The following is a 22508-nucleotide window of genomic DNA, read 5'->3' on the forward strand; positions in this document are numbered from 1 at the left end:
CACTCCGGATGATTCCATTTAATTCCATTCCATTCCATTCCATTCCACTCCACTCCACTCCACTCCACTCCACTCCACTCCCCTCCACTCCACTCCATTCTATTCCATTCCTTTCCATTCTACTCGGGTTGATTCAATTCTCTTCTATTCCATTCCATTCCATTACGTTCCATTCCGTTCTACTTGGTTTGATTCAATTCCATTCCTTTCCATTCCATTCCATTCTACTCGGGTTGATTCAATTCTATTCTAATGCGTTCCCTTCCGTTCCGTTCTTCTCAGTTTGATTCAACTCCATTCTATTCCATTCCATTCCATTCCATTCCATTCCATTCCATTCCATTACATTACATTACATTCTGTTCAATTCCATTCCGTTCCATTCCAGTCCGTTCTAATTGGTTTGATTCCATTCCATTCCATTCCATTCCATTGCACTCCACTCCACTCCACTACACTACACTCCACTCCACTCCACTCCACTCCATTCCCTTTCATTCCATTCGGGTTGATTCCATTCCATTCCATTCTATTCCATTCCATTCCATTCCATTCCATTAGATTCCATTGCTTTACATTCCATTGCATTCCATTCCATTCCATTCCATTAGATTCGATTGTATTCCATTCAATTGCGTTCCATTCCATTCCATTCCATTGCATTCCGTTCTGTTCCATTCCATTCCATTCCGTTCCATTCCATGCCATTCCATTCCATTAGATTCCATTCAATTCCATTCCATTCCATTCCATTAGATTCCATTCCATTCCATTCCATTACAGTCCATTCCACTCGGGATGATTCCATTCCATTCCATTCCATTCCACTCCACTCCACTCCACTCCACTCCATTGCACTCCGCTCTTCTCGGGTTGATTCCATTCCATTCCTTTCCATTCCATTCCATTCTATTCCATTCCATTCCATTCCATTCTATTCTACTCGGGTTGATTCAATTCTATTCTATTCCGTTCCGTTCCATTCCATTACGTTCCGTTCTGTTCTACTCGGTTTGATTCAATTCCATTCTATTTCATTCCATTCCATTCCTTTGCATTCCATTCCATTGCATTCCATTCTACTTGGGATGATTCAATTCTACTCTAATCCATTCCGTTCCGTTCCATTCCGTTCCATTCCGTTCTACTCAGTTTGATTCAATTCCATTCTATTCCATTCCATTCCATTGCATTCCATTCCATTCCATTCCGTTCAATTCCATTCCGTTCCATTCCAGTCCGTTCTAATCTGGCTGATTCCATTCCATTCCATTCCATTCCTTTCCATTACATTGCATTCCATTCCTTTCTTGTCGGGTTGATTCCATTCCATTCCATTCCATTCCATTAGATTCCATTGCATTACATTCCATTGCATTCCATTGCATTCCATTCCATTCCATTCCATTCATTGCCATGCCATGCCATGCCATGCCATGCCATGCCATTCCATTCCATTGCATTCCATTCCATTCCATGCCACTCCATTCCATTCCATTCCATTAGATTCCATTCCATTCCATTCCTTTCCATTTCATTCCAGTCCATTCCACTCGGGATTATTCTATTCCATTCCATTCCAGTCCATTCCATTCCACTCCACTCCACTTGACTCCACTCCACTCCACTCCACTCCGGATGATTCCATTCCATTCCATTCCATTCCATACCATTCCATTCCATTCCATTCCATTCCACTCCACTCCACTCCACTCCACTCCATTGCATTCTGCTCTTCTCGGGTTGATTCCATTCCATTGTTTTCCATTCCATTCCATTCCATTCCATTCCATTCCATTCCATTCCATTCCATTCCATTCCATTCCATTAGATTCCATTGCATTACATTCCATTCCATTCCATTCTACTCGGGTTGATTCAATTCTATTCTAATCCGTTCCCTTCCGTTCCGTTCTACTCAGTTTGATTCAATTCCATTCTATTCCATTCCATTCCATTCCATTCTATTCCATTCCATTCCATTCCATTACATTACATTCTGTTCAATTCCATTCCGTTCCATTCCAGTCCATTCTATTTGGGTTGATTCCATTCCATTCCATTCCATTCCATTCCATTCCACTCCACTCCACTCCACTGCACTCCACTCCACTCCACTCCACTCCACTCCACTCCATTCCCTTCCATTCCATTCGGGTTGATTCCATTCCATTCCATTCCATTCCATTCCATTCCATTCCATTCCATTAGATTCCATTGCATTACATTCCATTGCATTCCATTCCATTCCATTCCATTAGATTCGATTGTATTCCATTCAATTGCATTCCATTCCATTCCATTCCGTTCCATTCCATTCCATTCCATTGCATTCCGTTCCGTTCCATTCCATTCCATGCCATTCCATTCCATTAGATTCCATTCAATTCCATTCCATTCCATTCCATTAGATTCCATTCCATTCCATTCCACTACTGTCCATTCCACTCGGGATGATTCCATTCCATTCCATTCCATTCCATACCATTCCATTCCATTCCATTCCACTCCACTCCACTCCACTCCACTCCACTCCATTGCATTCCGCTCTTCTCGGGTTGATTCCATTCCATTCCTTTCCATTCCATTCCATTCTATTCCATTCCATTCCATTCCTTTCCATTCTACTCGGGTTGATTCAATTCTATTCTATTCCGTTCCGTTCCATTTCATTACGTTCCATTCCGTTCTACTCGGTTTGATTCAATTCCATTCTATTTCATTCCATTCCATTCCTTTCCAATCCATTCCATTGCATTCCATTCTACTTGGATTGATTCAATTCTATTCTAATCCATTCCGTTCCGTTCCATTCCGTTCCGTTCCGCTCTACTCAGTTTGATTCAATTCCATTCTATTCCATTCCATTCCATTCGATTCCATTCCATTCCATTCCGTTCAATTCCATTCCGTTCCATTCCAGTCCGTTCTAATCTGGCTGATTCCATTCCATTCCATTCCATTCCATTCCATTCCATTCCATTCCATTCCATTCTATTCCATTCCTTTCCATTACATTGCATTCCATTCCTTTCTTGTCAGGTTGATTCCATTCCATTCCATTCCATTCCATTAGATTCCATTGCATTTCATTCCATTGCATTCCATTGCATTCCATTCCATTCCATTCCATTCATTGCCATGCCATGCCATGCCATGCCATGCCATGCCATTCCATACCATTGCATTCCATTCCATTCCATGCCACTCCATTCCATTCCATTCCATTAGATTCCATTCCATTCCATTCCTTTCAATTCCATTCCAGTCCATTCCACTCGGGATGATTCTATTCCATTCCATTCCAGTCCATTCCATTCCACTTCACTCCACTTGACTCCACTCCACTCCACTCCACTCTGGATGATTCCATTCCATTCCATTCCATACCATTCCATTCCATTCCATTCCATTCAACTCTACTCCACTCCACTCCACTCCACTCCACTCCACTCCACTCCACTCCACTCCATTCCCTTCCATTCCATTCGGGTTGATTCCATTCCATTCCATTCAATTCCATTCCATTCCACTCCACTCCATTAGATTCCATTGCATTACATTCCATTGCATTCCATTCCATTCCATTCCATTCCATTCCATTAGATTCGACTGTATTCCATTCAATTGCATTCCATTGCATTCCATTCCATTCCATTGTTTTCCATTCCATTCCATTCCATTCCATTCCATTCCATTGCATTCCGTTCCGTTCCATTCCATTCCATTCCATTCCATTCCATGCCATTCCATTCCATTAGATTCCATTCCATTCCATTCCATTAGATTCCATTCCATTCCATTCCATTACATTCCATTACATTACAGTCCATTCCACTCGGGATGATTCCATTCCATTCCATTCCATTCCATTCCATTCCATACCATTCCACTCCACTCCATTCCATTCCATTCCATTCCACTCCACTCCACTCCACTCCACTCCACTCCATTGCATTCCGCTCTTCTCGGGTTGATTCCATTCCATTCCTTTCCATTCCATTCCATTCTATTCCATTCCATTCCATTCCTTTCCATTCTACTCGGGTTGATTCAATTCTCTTCTATTCCGTTCCATTCCATTCCATTACGTTCCGTTCCGTTCTACTCGGTTTGATTCAATTCCATTCTATTTCATTCCATTCTATTCCTTTCCATTCCATTCCATTGCATTCCATTCTACTTGGGTTGATTCAATTCTATTCTAATCCATTCCGTTCCGTTCCATTCCGTTCCGTTCCGTTCTACTCAGTTTGATTTAATTCCATTCTATTCCATTCCATTCCATTCCATTCCATTCCATTCCATTCCATTCCATTCCATTCCATTCCATTCCGTTCAATTCCATTCCGTTCCATTCCAGTCCTTTCTAATCTGGCTGATTCCATTCCATTCCATTCCATTCCACTCCATTCCATTCCATTCCATTCCTTTCTTGTCGGGTTGATTCCATTCCATCCCGTTCCATTCCATTAGATTCCATTACATTACATTCCATTGCATTCCATTGCGTTCCATTCCATTCCATTCCATTCCATTCCATTCCATTCCATTCCGTTCCATTCCATTGCATTCCATTCCATTGCATTCCATTCCATTCCATTCCATTCCATTCCATTCCATTCCATTCCGGTTGATTCCATTCCATTCCATTCGATTCCATTCCATTCCATTCCATTCCATTAGATTCCATTGCCTTACATTCCATTGCATTCCATTCGATTCCATTCCATTAGATTCCATTGTATTCCATAAAATTTCATTCCATTCCATTCCATTGCATTCCATTCCACTGCATTCCATTCCATTCCATTCCTTTCCATTCCATTCCATTGCATTCCATTCCATTCCATTCCAGTCCATTCCACTCGCGATGATTCCATTCCATTCCTTTCCATTCCACTCCACTCCACTCCACTCCACTCCGGATTATTCCGGTCCATTCCATTCCATTCCATAGCATTCCATTCCATTCCATTCCATTCCATTCCATTCCATTCCATTCCACTCCACTTCACTCCACTCCATTATATTCTGCTCTTCTCTGGTTGATTCCATTCCATTCCTTTCCATTCCATTCCATTCCATTCCATTCCATTCCATTCCATTCCATTCCATTCCATTCCATTCCATTCCATTCCATTTGTTTCCATTCTACTCGGGTTGATTCAATTCTTTTCTATTCCTTTCCGTTCCATTCCATTACGTTCCATTCCATTCTGCTCGGTTTGATTCAATTCCATTCAATTCCATTCCATTCCATTCCATTCCATTCGATTCCATTCCATTCCATTCTGTTCAATTCCATTCCTTTCCGTTCCAGTCCGATCTAATCTGGTTGATTCCATTCCATTCTATTCCATTCCATTCCATTCCATTCCTTTCCATTACTTTGCACTCCATTCCTTTCTTGTCGGGTTGATTCCATTCCATTCCATTCCATTCCATTCCACTCCACTCCACTCCACTCCACTCCACTCCACTCCACTCCGGTTGATTCAATTCTATTCTATTCCGTTCCATTCCATTCCATTACGTTCTGTTCCGTTGTACTCGGTTTGTTTCAATTCCATTCTATTTCATTCCATTCCATTCCTTTCCATTCCATTCCATTGCATTCCATTCCATTCCATTCCATTCCATTCCATTCCATGCCAGTTGATTCCATTCCATTCCATTCGATTCCATTCCATTCCATTCCATTCCATTAGATTCCATTGCATTACATTCCATTGCATTCCATTCGATTCCATTCCTTTAGATTCCATTGTATTCCATAAAATTTCATTCCATTCCATTCCATTGCATTCCAATCCATTCCATTCCATTCCATTCCATTCCTTTCCATTCCATTCCATTGCATTCCATTCCATTCCATTCCAGTCCATTGCACTCGCGATGATTCCATTCCATTCCATTCCATTCCACTCCACTCCACTCCAATCCACTCCACTCCTGATGATTCCGGTCCATTCCATTCCATTCCATAACATTCCATTCCATTCCATTCCACTCCATTCCACTCCACTCCACTCCACTCCACTCCATTGTATTCCGCTCTTCTCGGGTTGATTCCATTCCATTCCTTTCCATTCCATTCCATTCCATTCCATTCCATTCCATTCCATTCGTTTCCATTCTACTCGGGTTGATTCAATTCTATTCTATTCCTTTCCGTTCCATTCCATTACGTTCCGTTCCATTCTGCTCGGTTTGATTCAATTCCATTCTATTTCATTCCATTCCATTCCTTTCCATTCCATTCCATTTCATTCCATTCTACTCGGGTTGATTTAATTATGTTCTAATCCGTTCCGTTCCGTTCCATTCCGTTCCGTTCCGTTCTACTCAGTTTGATTCAATTCCATTCTATTCCATTCCATTCCATTCCATTCCATTCCATTCCATTCCATTCCGTTCAATTCCATTCCGTTCCATTCTAGTCCGTTCTAATCTGGTTGATTCCATTCCACTCTATTCCATTCCATTCCATTCCATTCCTTTCCATTACATTGCACTCCATTCCTTTCTTGTCAGGTTGATTCCATGCCATTCCATTCCATTCCATTCCATTCCATTCCATTCCATTCCATTCCACTCCACTCCACTCCACTCCACTCCACTCCACTCCACTCCACTCCGGATGATTCCATTTCATTCCATTCCATTCCATTTCATTCCACTCCACTCCACTCCACTCCACTCAATTCTATTCCATTCCTTTCCATTCTACTCAGGTTGATTCAATTCTATTCTATTCCGTTCTATTCCATTACGTTCCATTCCGTTCTACTTGGTTTGATTCAATTTCATTCAATTCCATTCCATTCCTTTCCATTCCATTCCCTTCTACTCGTGTTGATTCAATTCTATTCTAGTCCGTTCCCTTCCGTTCCGTTCTACTCAGTTTGATTCAATTCCATTCTATTCCATTCCATTCCATTCCATTCCATTCCATTCCATTCCATTCCATTCCATTCCATTCCATTCCATTCCATTGCATTCCATTCCATTCCATTCTGTTCAATTCCATTCCGTTCCATTCCAGTCCGTTCTAATCGGGTTGATTCCATTCCATTCCTTTCCATTCCACTCCACTCCACTCCACTCTGGATGATTCCAGTCCATTCCATTCCATTCCATAGCATTCCATTCCATTCCATTCCATTCCATTCCATTCCACTCCACTCCACTCCACTCCACTCCACTCCACTCCACTCCGGATGATTCCATTCCATTCCATTCCATTCCATTCCATTCCATTCGTTTCCATTCTACTCGGGTTGATTCAATTCTATTCTATTCCTTTCCATTCCATTCCATTACGCCCCGTTCCATTCTGCTCGGTTTGATTCAATTCCATTCTATTTCATTCCATTCCATTCCTTTCCATTCCATTCCATTGCATTCCATTCTACTCGGGTTGATTTAATTCTATTCTAATCCGTTCCGTTCCGTTCCATTCCGTTCCATTCCATTCTACTCAGTTTGATTCAATTCCATTCTATTCCATTCCATTCCATTCCATTCCATTCCATTGCATTCCATTCCATTCCATTCCATTCCATTCCATTCCATTCCATTGCATTCCGTTCCGATCCATTCCATTCCATTCCATTCCATGCCATGCCATTCCATTCCATTAGATTCCATTCCATTCCATTCCATGCCATTCCATTCCATTCCATTCCAGTCCATTCCACTCGGGATGATTCCATTCCATTCCATTCCATTCCATTCCATTCCATTCCATTCCACTCCACTCCACTCCACTCCACTCCGTTGCATTCCGCTCTTCTTGGGTTGATTCCATTCCATTCCTTTCCATTCCATTCCATTCTATTCCATTCCATTCCATTCCTTTCCATTCTACTCGGGTTGACTCAATTCTATTCTATTCCGTTCCGTTCCATTCCATTACGTTCCATTCCGTTCTACTCGGTTTGATTCAATTCCGTTCTATTTCATTCCATTCCATTTGTTTCCATTCCATTCCATTGCATTCCATTTTACTTGGGTTGATTCAATTCTATTCTAATCCGTTCCGTTCCGTACCATTCCGTTCCGTTCCATTCTACGCAGTTTGATTCAATTCCATTCTATTCCATTGCATTCCATTCCATTCCGTTCGATTCCATTCCATTCCATTCCATTCAATTCCATTCCGTTCCATTCCAGTCCGTTCTAATCTGGTTGATTCCATTCCATTCCATTCCATTCCATTCCTTTCTACTCGGGTTGATTCCATTCCATTCCATTCCATTCCATTCCATTCCATTAGATTCCATTGCATTACATTCCATTGCATTCCATTCCATACCATTCCATTAGATTCCATTCCATTGCATTCAATTGCATTCCATTCCATTCCATTCCATTGCATTCCATTCCATTCCATTCAATTCCATTCCATTCCATTCTATTCCCTTCCATTCCATTAGATTCCATTCCATTCCATTCCATTCCATTCCAGTCCATTCCACTCGGGATAATTCCATTCCTTTCCATTCCATTCTATTCCACTCCACTCCACTCCACTCGACTCCACTCCACTAGGGATGATTCCATTCCATTGCATTCCATTCCATACCATTCCATTCCATTCCACTCCACTCCACTCCACTCCACTCCACTCCATTGCATTCCGCTCTTCTCTGGTTGATTCCATTCCATTGCTTTCTATTTCAATGCATTCCATTCCATTCCATTCCATTCCATTGCATTCCTTTGCATTCTACTCGTGTTGATTCAATTCTATTCTATTCCGTTCCGTTCCATTCCATTACGTTCCATTCCGTTCTACTCGGTTTGATTCAATTCTATTCTATTCCATTCCATTCCTTTCCATTCCATTACATTGCATTCCCTTCTACTTGGGTTGATTCAGTTCTATTCTAATCCGTTCCGTTCCGTACCATTCCGTTCCGTTCTACTCAGTTTGATTCAATTCCATTCTATTCCATTCCATTCCATTCCATGCCATTCGATTCCATTCCATTCCATTCCGTTCCACTCCACTCCACTCCACTCCACTCCACTCCACTCCACTCCATTCCCTTCCATTCCATTCGGGTTGATTCCTTTCCATTCCATTCCATTCCATTCCATTCCATTCCATTCCATTCCATTCCATTCCATTCCATTCCATTCCATTCCATTCCATTAGATTCCATTGCATTACATTCCATTGCATTCCATTCCATTCCATTCCATTAGATTCGATTGTATTCCATTCAATTGCATTCCATTCCATTCCATTCCATTCCATTGCATTCCATTCCATTCCATTCCATTCCATTCCATTGCATTCCGTTCCGTTCCATTCCATTCCATTCCATTCCATTCCATTCCATTCCATGCCATTCCATTCCATTAGATTCCATTCAATTCCATTCCATTGCATTCCATTTGATTCCATTCCATTCCATTCCATTCCATTCCATTCCATTACAGTCCATTCCACTCGGGATGATTCCATTCCATTCCATTCCATTCCATTCCATTCCATTCCATTCCATTCCACTCCACTCCACTCCACTCCACTCCACTCCATTGCATTCCGCTCTTCTCGGGTTGATTCCATTCCATTCCTTTCCATTCCATTCCATTCTATTCCATTCCATTCCATTCCTTTCCATTCTACTCGGGTTGATTCAATTCTATTCTATTCCGTTCCGTTCCATTCCATTACATTCCGTTCCGTTCTACTCGGTTTGATTCAATTCCATTCTATTTCATTCCATTCCATTCCTTTCCATTCCATTCCATTGCATTCCATTCTACTTGGGTTGATTCAATTCTATTCTAATCCATTCCGTTCCGTTCCATTCCGTTCCGTTCCGTTCTACTCAGTTTGATTCAATTCCATTCTATTCCATTCCATTCCATTCCATTCCATTCCATTCCATTCCGTTCAATTCCATTCTGTTCCATTCCAGTCCGTTCTAATCTGGCTGATTCCATTTCATTCCATTCCACTCCTTTCCATTACATTTCATTCCATTCCTTTCTTGTCGTGTTGATTCCTTTCCATTCCGTTCCATTCCATTAGATTCCATTGCATTACATTCCATTGCATTCCATTCCATTCCATTCCATTCCATTCCATTCCATTGCATTCCATTCCATTCCATTCCATTCCATTCCATTCCATTCCATTCCATTCCGGTTGATTCCATTCCATTCCATTCCATTCCATTCCATTAGATTCCATTGCATTACTTTCCATTGCATTCCATTCGATTCCATTCCATTAGATTCCGTTGTATTCCATAAAATTTCATTCCATTCCATTCCATTCCATTGTATTCCGTTCCATTCCATTCCATTCCATTCCATTCCATTTCTTTCCATTCCATTGCATTCCATTCCATTCCATTCCATTCCATTCCATTCCATTCCATTCCACTCCATTCCAGTCCATTCCACTCGCCATGATTCCATTCCATTCTACTCCAATCCACTCCACTCCACTCCACTCCACTAGGGATGATTCCATTCCATTCCATTCCATTCCATACCATTCCATTCCATTCCACTCCACTCCACTCCACTCCACTCCACTCCACTCCACTCCACTCCACTCCATTGCATTCCGCTCTTCTCGGGTTGATTCCATTCCATTGCTTTCCATTCCATTCCATTCCATTCCATTCCATTCCATTGCATTCCTTTGCATTCTACTCGTGTTGATTCAATTCCATTCTATTCCGATCCCTTCCATTCCACTCAACTCGTGTTGATTCAATTCCATTCTACTCTATTCCATTCCATTCCATTCCATTCCATTCCATTCCATTCCATTCCATTCCATTCCATTCCATTCCATTCCATTCCATTCCATTCCATTCCATTCCATTCCGCTCTTCTCAGGTTGATTCCATTCCATTCTTTTCCATTCCATTCCATTCCATTCCATTCCATTCCTTTCCATTACATTACATTCCATTCCTTTCTTCTCGGGTTGATTCAATTCCATTCCATTCCATTCCATTTCTTTCAACTCGGGTTGATTCCATTCCATTCCATTAGATTCCATTCAATTCCATTCCATTAGAGTCCATTGCATTACATTCCATTGCATTCCATTCCATTCCTTTCCATTAGATTCCATTCCATTGCACTCCATTCCATTCCATTCCATTCCATTGCATTCCATTTGATTGCATTCCATTCCATTCTATTCCGTTGCATTCCATTCCATTCCATTCCATTCCATTGCATTCCGTTCCATTCCATTCCATTTCATTGCATTCCATGCCATTCCATTCCATGCCATTCCATTATATTCCATTCCATTCCATTCCATTCCAGTGCAGTCCATTCCACTCGTGATGATTCCATTCCATTCCATTCCATTCCATTGCATTCCATTGCGTTTTTCTCTGGTTGACTCCATTCCATTCCATTCCATTCCATTCCATTCCATTCCATTCCATTCCATTCCATTCCATTCCATTCCATTCCCTTTCATTCCATTCCATTGCATTCTACTCGGGATGATTCCAATCCATTCCATTCCATTCCATTGCATTCCATTCCATTCGATTCCATTCCATTCCATTGCATTGCATTCCATTCCATTCCGCTCTACTCGGGTTAATTCCATTCCATTCCATTCCATTCGATTCCATTTCATTCCATTCCACTCCATTCCATTCCATTCCATTCCATTCCATTCCATTCTGTTCTACTCGGGTTGATTCCATTCCATTCCAGTCCATTCCATTCCATTCCATTCCATTCCATTCCATTCCATTCCATTCTATTCCATTCTATTCCATTCCATTCCATTCTATTCCATTCCATTCTGCTCTGGTTGATTGCAGTCCATTCCATTCCATTCCATTCCATTCCATTCCATTCCATTCCATTCCATTCCATTCTATTCCATTCCATTCCATTCCATTCCGTTAGATTTCATTCCATTACATTCCTCTGCATTCCACTCCATTCCATTCCATTAGATTCCTTTCCATTCCATTGCCTTGCATTCCATTCCATTCCACTCCATTCCATTCCATTCCATTCCATTCCATTCCATTCCATTCCATTCCATCCCATTAGATTCCATTCCATTCCATTCCATTCCATTGCATTCCATTCCATTCCATTCCATTGCATTCCATTCCATTCCATTCCTTTCGTTGAATTCCATTCCATGCTATTCCACTCCATTCCATTCCATTTCATTCCTTTCCATTCCACTCGGTTTGAATCCATTCCATTCCATTCCATTCCATTCCATTCCATTCCATTCCATTCCATTCCATTCCATTTCATTCCATTCCATTCCTTTCTAGTCGGGTTGATTCCATTCCATTCCATTCCAATCCATTCCATTCCATTCCGTTCTAGTCGGGTTGATTCCATTCCATTCCACTGCATTCCATCCCATTCCATTGCATTCCATTCCATTCCATTCCAATCCAGTCGGGTTGATACCATTCCATTCCATTCCACTCCATTCCATTCCATTCTACTGAGTTGATTCCATTCCAATCCATTCCTTTCCATTCCATTCCATTCCATTCCATACCATTCCATTGCAGTCCATTCCGCTCCATTGCATTCTGTTGTACTCGGGTTGATTCCATTGCATTCCGTTCCATTCCATTGTTTTCCTTTCTATTCCATTCCATTCCATACCATTCCATTCCATTCCGTTCTACTCGGGTTGATTGCTTTCCATTCCTTTCCATTCCATTCCATTGCATTCCATTCCATTCCATTCCACTGCATTCCATTCCATTCCATTCCATTCCATTCCATTCCATTCCATTCCACTCGGGTCGATTCCGTTCCATTTCATTCCATTCCATTCCATTCCATTCCATTCCATTCCATTCCATTCCATTCCATTTTATTCCGTTCTACTCAGTTTGAATCCACTCCATTCCTTTCCATTCCATTGCAATCCATTAAATTCCATTCCATTCCATTCCACTCCTTTCTGCTCGGGTTGATTCCATTCCAATACATTCCATTCCATTCCATTTCATTCCATTGCATTCCATCCCATTCCACTCCATTCCATTCCATTCCTTTCCATTCCATTCCATTCCAATCCATTCCATTCCATTCCATTCCGTTCTACTCGGGTTGATTCCGTTCCATTCCATTCCATTCCATTCCACTCCTTTCCATTCCATTCCCTTCCATTCCATTCCATTCCATTCTAGTCGTGTTGATTCCATTCCATTCCGTTCCGTTCCATTCCATTCCATTCCATTCCATTCCAATCCATTCCATTCCATTCCGTTCTACTCGGGTTGTTTCCATTCCATTCCATTGCATTCCATTATATTCCATTCCATTCCATTCCACTAATTTCTACTCGGGTTGATTCCATTCCAATCCATTCCATTCCATTCCATTTCATTCCATTTAATTCCATTGCATTCCATCCCATTCCATTCCATTCCATTCCATTCCTTTCCATTTCATTCCATTCCATTCCATTCTATTCCATTCCATTCTATTCCATTGCATTCCATTCCATTGCATTCCATTCCTTTCCGTTACATTCCATTCCATTAAATTCTACTCTGGTTGATTCAGTTACATTCCATTCAATTCCATTCCTTTCCGTTACATTCCATTCCATTAAATTCTTCTGTGGTTGATTCAGTTACATTCCATTCCATTCCCTTCCTTTCTACTCGGGTTGATTTCATTCCATTCCATTCCATTCAATTCCATTCCATTACATTCCATTGCATTCCACTCTATTCCATTCCATAGGATTCCATTCCATTCCATTCCATTGCATTCCATTCCATTCCATTGCATTCCATTCCATTCCATTCCATTCCATGCCATTCCATTAGATTCCATTCCATTCCATTCCATTCCAGTCCAGTCCATTCCACTCGTGATGATTCCATTCCATTCCATTCCATTCCATTCCATTCCATTCCATTCCATTCCATTGCGTTTTTCTCTGGTTGACTCCATTCCATTCCATTCCATTCCATTCCCTTCCATTCCATTCCATTCCGTTCTTCTCGGGGTGATTCCAATCCATTCCATTCCATTCTATTCCATTGCATTCTATTCCATTCCATTCCGCTCTACTCGGGTTCATTCCATTCCATTCCATTCCATTCCATTCCATTCCATTCCATTCCATTCCATTCAGTTCCATTCCATACCATTCCATTCCATTCCATTCCATTCCATTCCATTCCATTCCATTCCATTCCATTCCATTCCATTCCATTCCATTCCGTTCTACTCGGGTTGATTCCATTCCATTCCATTCCATTCCATTCCATTCCATTCCATTCCATTCTATTCCATTCCATTCTGCTCTGGTTCATTGCTGTCCATTCCATTCCATTCCATTCTATTCCTTTCCATTCCATTCTTTCCGTTAGATTCCATTCCATTACATTCCTCTGCATTCCACTCCATTCCATTCCATTAGATTCCATTGCATTCCATTGCCGTGCATTCCATTCCATTCCCCTCCATTCCATTCCATTCCATTAGATTCCATTCCATTCCATTCCATTTCATTCCATTCCATTCCATTCCACTCCATTCCATTCCACTGAATTCCATTCCATGCTTTTCCATTCCCTTCCATTCCATTTCATTCCATTCCATTCCATTCCGTTCCACTCGGTTTGAATCCATTCCATTCCATTCCATTCCATTCCGTTCTGGTCGTGTTGATTCCATTCCATTCCATTCCAATATATTCCATTCCATACCGTTCTATTCGGGTTGATTCCATTCCATTCCATTCCATGCCATTCCATTGCATTCCCTTCCATTCCATTCCAATCCACTCGGGTTGATACCATTCCATTCCATTCCACTCCATTCCATTCCATTCTACCGGGTTTATTCCATTCCAGTCCATTCCATTCCATTTCATTCCATTCTTTTCCATTCCATACCATTCCATTCCATTCCATTCCATTCTAGTCGTGTTGATTCCATTCCATTCCATTCCGTTCCATTCCATTCCATTCCATTCCTGTCCATTCCATTCCATTCCATTCCATTCCATCCCATTCCATCCCATTCTATTCCATTCCATTCTACCCAGGTTGATTCCACTCCATTCCATTCCATTCCATTCCATTCTGTTCTACTCGTGTTGATTACATTCCATTCCATACCATTCCATTCCATTCCTTTCCATTCTATTCCATTCCATGCCATTCCATTCCTTTCCATTGCAGTCCATTCCATTAAATTCTACTCCGTTTGATTCAGTTACATTCCATTCCATTCCATTCCTTTCTACCCGGGTTGATTCCATTCCATTCCACTCCCCTGCGTTCCATTCAATTAGATTCCATTCCATTACATTCCATTGCATTCCACTCTATTCCATTCCATAAGATTCCATTCCATTCCATTCCATTGCATTCCATTCCATTCCACTGCATTCCATTCCATTCCATTAGATTCCATTCCATTCCATTCCATTCCATTCCATTCCATTCCATTCCATTCCATTCCATTCCATTCCATTCCACTCGGGTTGAATCCATTCCATTCCATTCCATGCCATTCCCTTCCAATCCATTGCATTCCATTCCATTCCATTCCAATCCACTCGGGTTGATACCATTCCTTTCCATTCTACTCCATTCCATTCCGTTCTACCGGGTTGATTCCATTCCAATCCATTCCATTCCATGCCATACTATTCCATTCCATTCCATTCCATTCCCTTCCATTACATTCCATACCAATCCACTCCATTCCATTGCGTTCCATTCCAATCCATTCCATTCCGTTCCATTCCAATCCATTCCATTCCATTAAGTTCTCCTCTGGATGATTCTACTGCATTCCATTCCATTCCATTCCATTCCGTTGCATTCCAGCAAATTCCATTCCATTCCGTTCCACTCCTTTCTACCCAGGTTGATTCCATTCCAATCCATTCCATTCCATTCCATTTCATTCCATTCCATTCCATTGCATTCCATCCCATTCCATTCCATTCCTTTCCATTCCATTCCATTCCATTCCTTTCCATTCCCTTCTACTCGGGTTGATTGCATTCCAATCCATTCCATTCCATTCCATACCATTCCATTCCGTTCCATTCCATTCCCTTCCATTCCATTCCATACCAATGCACTCCATTCCATTGCATTCCTTTCCAATCCATTCCATTCCAATCCATTCCATTCCATTAAGTTCTACTCGGGTTGATTCCATTCCATTCCATTCCATTGCATTCCATCAAATTCCATTCCATTCCGTTCCACTCCTTTCTACCCGGGTTGATTCCATTCCACTCCATTCCATTCCATTCCATTTCATTCCATTCCATTCCATTGTATTCCATCCCATTCCATTCCATTCCGTTCCATTCCCTTCCATTCCATTCCATTCCATTCCTTTCCATTCCGTTCCGTTCTACTCGTGTTGATTCCGTTCCATTCCATTCCATTCCATTTCACTCCATTCCACTCCATTCCATTCCATTCCATTCCATTCCATTCCATTCCGTTCCATTCCATTCCTTTCTACTCGTGTTGATTCCATTCCATTCCATTCTGTTCCACTCCGTTCCATTCCATTCCATTCCATTCCGTTCCATTCCATTCCATTCCATTCCATTCCATTCCACTCGGGTTCATTCCATTCCATTCCATTCCATTCCATTCCATTCCGTTCTACTCGTGTTGATTCCATTCCATTCCATTCCATTCCATTCCATTCCATTCCATTCCATTCTGCTCTGGTTCATTGCAGTCCATTCCATTCCATTCCATTCTCTTCCTTTCCATTCCATTGCATTCCATTAGATTCCATTCCATTACATTCCATTGCATTCCACTCCATTCCATTCCTTTAGATTCCATTGCATTCCATTGCCGTGCATTCCATTCCATTCCACTCCATTCCATTCCATTCCATTAGATTCCGTTCCATTCCATTCCATTTCATTCCATTCCATTCCATTCCATTCCATTCCATTCCATTCCATTCCATTCCATTCCATGCTATTCCATTCCCTTCCATTCCATTTCATTCCATTCCATTCCATTCCGTTCCACTCGGGTTGAATCCATTCCATTCCATTCCATTCCATTCCGTTCTAGTCGGGTTGATTCCATTCCATTCCAATATATTCCATTCCATTCCGTTCTATTCGGGTTGATTCCATTCCATTCCATTCCATGCCATTCCATTGCATTCCATTCCATTCCAATCCACTCGGGTTGATACCATTCCATTCCATTCCACTCCATTCCATTCCATTCTACCGGGTTTATTCCATTCCAATCCATTCCATTCCATTCCATTCCATTTCATTCCATTCCTTTCCATTCCATACCATTCCATTCCATTCCATTCCATTCTAGTCGTGTTGATTCCATTCCATTCCATTCCGTTCCATTCCATTCCATTCCATTCCTGTCCATTCCATTCCATTCCATTCCATTCCATTCCATTCCATTCCACTCGGGTGGAATCCATTCCATTCCATTCCATGCCATTCCCTTCCAATCCATTGCATTCCATTCCATTCCATTCCAATCCACTCGGGTTGATACCATTCCTTTCCATTCTACTCCATTCCATTCCGTTCTACCGGGTTGATTCCATTCCAATCCATTCCATTCCATTCCATACCATTCCATTCCATTCCATTCCATTCCCTTCCATTACATTCCATACCAATCCACTCCATTTAATTGCATTCCATTCCAATCCATTCCATTCCGTTCCATTCCAATCCATTCCATTCCATTAAGTTCTCCTCGGGTTGATTCCACTGCATTCCATTCCATTCCATTCCATTCCGTTGCATTCCAGCAAATTCCATTCCATTCCGTTCCACTCCTTTCTACCCGGGTTGATTCCATTCCAATCCATTCCATGCCATTCCATTTCATTCCATTCCGTTCCATTGTTTTCCATCCCATTCCATTCCATTCCGTTCCATTCCCTTCCATTCCATTCCATTCCACTCCTTTCCATTCCATTCCGTTCTACTCGGGTTGATTCCGTTCCATTCCATTCCATTCCATTTCACTCCATTCCACTCCCTTCCATTCCATTCCATTCCATTCCATTCCATTCCATTCCATTCCATTCCTTTCTATTCGTGTTGATTCCATTCAATTCCATTCCGTTCCATTCCTTTCCATTCCATTCCATTCCGTTCCATTCCATTCCATTCCATTCCATTCCACTCGGGTTCATTCCATTCCATTCCATTCTATTCCATTCCTTCCCTTTCCATTCCATTCCTTTCTACACGGGTTGCTTCCACTCCATTCCATTCCATTCCTTTCCACTCGGGTTTATTACATTCCATTCCATACCGTTCCATTCCATTCCATTCCATTGCATTGCATTCCATTCCATTCCATTCCATTCCATTCCACTCCATTCCATTCCATTCAGTTCCACTCTGTTTGATTCAATTCCTTTCCATTCCGTTCTGTTCTGTTACGTTCCGTTCCGTTCCGTTCCATTCTACTCGGTTTGATTCAATTCCATTCTATTCAATTTCATACCATTTCATTGCGTTCTTCTCCGGTTGATTCCATTCCAGTCCATTCCATTCCATTGCATTCCATTCCATTCCATTCCGTTCTAATAGGGTTAATTCCTTTCCATTCCATTCCATTCCATTCCATTCCATTCCATTCCATTCCATTCCATTCCTTTCAATTCCATTCTATTCCATTCCATTCTACTCGGGTTGTTTCAATACCATTCAATTACATTCCGTTCCATTCCATTCCATTGCATTCCGTCCCATTCCGTTCTACTCCGGTTGATTCAATTCCATTCTATTCCATTCCATTCCATTCCATTCCATTCCATTCCATTCCATTCCATTCCATTCCGTTCTTCTCGGGTTGTTTCCATTCCACTCCATTCCATTCCGTTGCATTCCATTCCATTCCATTCCAATCCATTCCATTCCGTTCCGTTCTTCTCGGGTTGATTCCATTCCATTCCATTACATTACATTCCATTCCATTTCTTTCCATTCTGTTCCGTTGCATTCCATCCCATTCCATTCCATCCCATTCCATTCCATTCCATTCCGTTCTACTTGAGATGATTCCATCCCATTTAATTCCATTCCATTGCATTCCATTCCATTCCATTCCATTCCATTCCATTCCGTTCTACCCGGGTTGATTCCATTCCATTCCATTCCATTCCATTCCATTCCATTCCATTCCATTCCATTCCATTCCACACCATTCCACACCATTCCACTCCATTCCATTCTATTCCATTTAATTGCATTCCATTCCATTCCACTCGCATTGATTGCATTTCATTTCATTCCATTCCATTCCATTCCATTCCATTCCATTCCATTCCATTCCATTCCAATCCATTCCATTCCATTCCGTTCTACTCGGTTTGATTCCATTAACTTCCATTCCATTCCATTCCACTCCTTTCCACTCGGGTTGATTCCATTCCATTCCATTCCATTCCATTCCATTCCACTCCACTCCATTCCATTCCACTTCATTCCATTCCATTCCACTCCACTCCACTCCACTCCACTCCACTCCACTCCACTCCACTCCACTCCATTCCATTCCATTCCATTCCATTCCATTCCATTCCGTTCTACTCGGGCTGATTCCATTCAATTCCATTCCATTCCATTCCATTCCATTCCATTCCTTCCGTTCTACTCGTGTTGATTCCATACCATTCCGTTCCATTCCATCCCATTCCATTCCATTCCATTGCATTCCATTCTATTCCATTCCATTCCATTCCTTTCCATTGCATTCCATTCCATTCCATTCCATTCAGTTCTACTCAGGTTGATTTAATGCCATTCTATTCCGTTCCGTTCCGTCCCGTTCCGTTCCGTTCTACTCAGGTTGACTCAATTCCATTCTATTCCACTCCATTCCATTCCATTCCGTTCCATTCCATTCCATTCCATTAAATTCCATTCCGTTCTTCTCGTGTTGATTCCATTACATTCCATTCCACTGCATTCCATTCCATTGTATTCCATTCAATTCCATTCCGATTTTCTCGTGTTCATTCCATTGCATTCCATTCCACTGCATTCCATTCCATTCCATTCCATTCCATTCCATTCCATTCCATTCCATTCCATTCCATTCCATTCCGTTCTAATCGGGTTGGTTCCATTCCATTCCTTTCCTTTCCATTCCATTCCTTTCCATTCCATTCCATTCCAATCCATTCCATTCCATTCTACTCTGGTTGATTCAATTCCATTCTATTCCGTTCCATTCCGTTCCATTGCATTCCCTTCCGTTCCATTCTACTCGGGTTGATTCCATTCCATTCCATTCCATTCCATTCCATTCCATTCCATTCCATTCCATTCCATTCCATTCCATTGAATTCCACTCCATTCCATTCCATTAGATTCCATTCCATTCCATTCTATTGCATTCCTTTTCATTCCATTCCATTCCATTGCATTCCATTCCATTCCATTCCATTCCATTCCATGTCGTTCCATTCCATTCCATTCCGTTCTACTCGGGTTTATTCCGTTCCATTCCATTCCATTCCATTCCACTCCACTCCATTCCATTCCATTCCATTCCACTCCTCTCCATTCCATTCCATTCCATTCCATTCCATTCCATTCCATTCCATTCCATTCCATTCCATTCAATTCCATTCCACTCGGGTTGATTCCATTCAATTCCATTCCATTCCTTTCCATCCCATTCCATTCCATTCCGTTCTACCTGTGTTGATTCCACTCCTTTCCACTCCATTCCATTCCATTCCATTCCGTTCCATTCCATTCCAGTCCATTAAATTCCATTCCGTTCTTCTCGTGTTCATTCCATTACATTCCATTCCACTGCATTCCATTCCATTCTATTCCATTCCATTCCATTCCATTCCATTCCGATTTTCTCGTGTTCATTCCATTGCATTCCATTCCACTGCATTCCATTCCATTCCATTCCGTTCCATTCCGTTCTAATCGGGTTGGTTCCATTCCATTCCTTTCCTTTCCATTCCATTCCTTTCCATTCCATTCCATTCCAATCCATTCCATTCCATTCTACTCTGGTTGATTCAATTCCATTCTATTCCGTTCCATTCCGTTCCATTGCATTCCCTTCCGTTCCATTCTACTCGGGTTGATTCCATTCCCTTCCATTCCATTCCATTCCATTGCATTCCACTCCATTCCATTCCATTAGATTCCATTCCATTCCATTCTATTGCATTCCTTTCCATTCCATTCCATTCCATTGCATTCCATTCCATTCCATTCCATTCCATTCCATTCCATTCCATTCCATTCCATTCCATTCCATGTCGTTCCATTCCATTCCATTCTGTTCTACTCGGGTTTATTCCCTTCCATTCCATTACATTCCATTCCACTCCACTCCATTCCATTCCATTCCATACCACTCCACTCCATTCCATTCCATTCCATTCCACTCCACTCCATTCCATTCCATTCCACTCCATTCCATTCCATTCCACTCCACTCCATTCCATTCCATTCCATTCCACTCCACTCCATTCCATTCCATTCCATTCCATTCCACTCCATTACATTCCATTAGATTCCATTCCATTCTATTCCATTGCATTCCATTCCTTTCCATTCCATTCCATTCCATTCCATTCCATTCCATTCCATTCCATTAGTTTCCATTCCATTACATTCCATTGCATTCCATTCCATTAGATTCCATTCAATTCCGTTCCATTGGATTCCGTTCCATTCCATTCCATTCCATTCCAGGATTCCATTCCATTGCATTTCATTCCATTCCATTGAATTCCATTGCATGCCATTCCATTCCATTCCATTCCACTCGGGTTGAATCCATTCCGTTCCATTCCATTCCATTCCATTCCATTCCATTGCATTCCATTCCATTCCATTCTATTGCATTCCTTTCCATTCCATTCCATTCCATTGCATTCCATTCCATTCCATTCCATTCCATTCCATTCCATGTCGTTCCATTCCATTCCATTCCATTCCATTCCATTCCATTCCATTCCACTCGGGTTGATTCCATTCAATTCCATTCCATCCCATTCCATTCCATTCCGTTCTACCTGGGTTGATTCCACTCCATTCCATTCCATTCCATTCCATTCCCTTCTACTCGGGTTGATTCCGTTTCATTCCATACCATTCCATTCATTTCATTCTATTCCATTCCATTCCATTCCATTCCATTCCATTCCATTCCATTCCATTCTATTCCATTCCATTCTACTCTGGTTGATTCCAGTCCTTTCCATTCCATTCCATTCCATTAGGTTCCATTCCATTACATTCCATTCCATTTCGCTCCATTACATTCCGTTAGGTTCCATTCCATTCTATTCCATTGCATTCCATTCCTTTCCATTCCATTCCATTCCATTAGATTCCATTCCATTACATTCCATTGCATTCCATTCCATTAGATTCCATTCAATTCCGTTCCATTGCATTCCGTTCCATTCCATTCCATTCCATTCCAGGATTCCATTCCATTGCATTTCATTCCATTCCATTGAATTCC

This window comes from Gorilla gorilla, chromosome 12 (assembly GCF_029281585.2).
Source record: "Gorilla gorilla gorilla isolate KB3781 chromosome 12, NHGRI_mGorGor1-v2.1_pri, whole genome shotgun sequence".
NCBI classification, from domain to species: domain Eukaryota; kingdom Metazoa; phylum Chordata; class Mammalia; order Primates; family Hominidae; genus Gorilla; species Gorilla gorilla.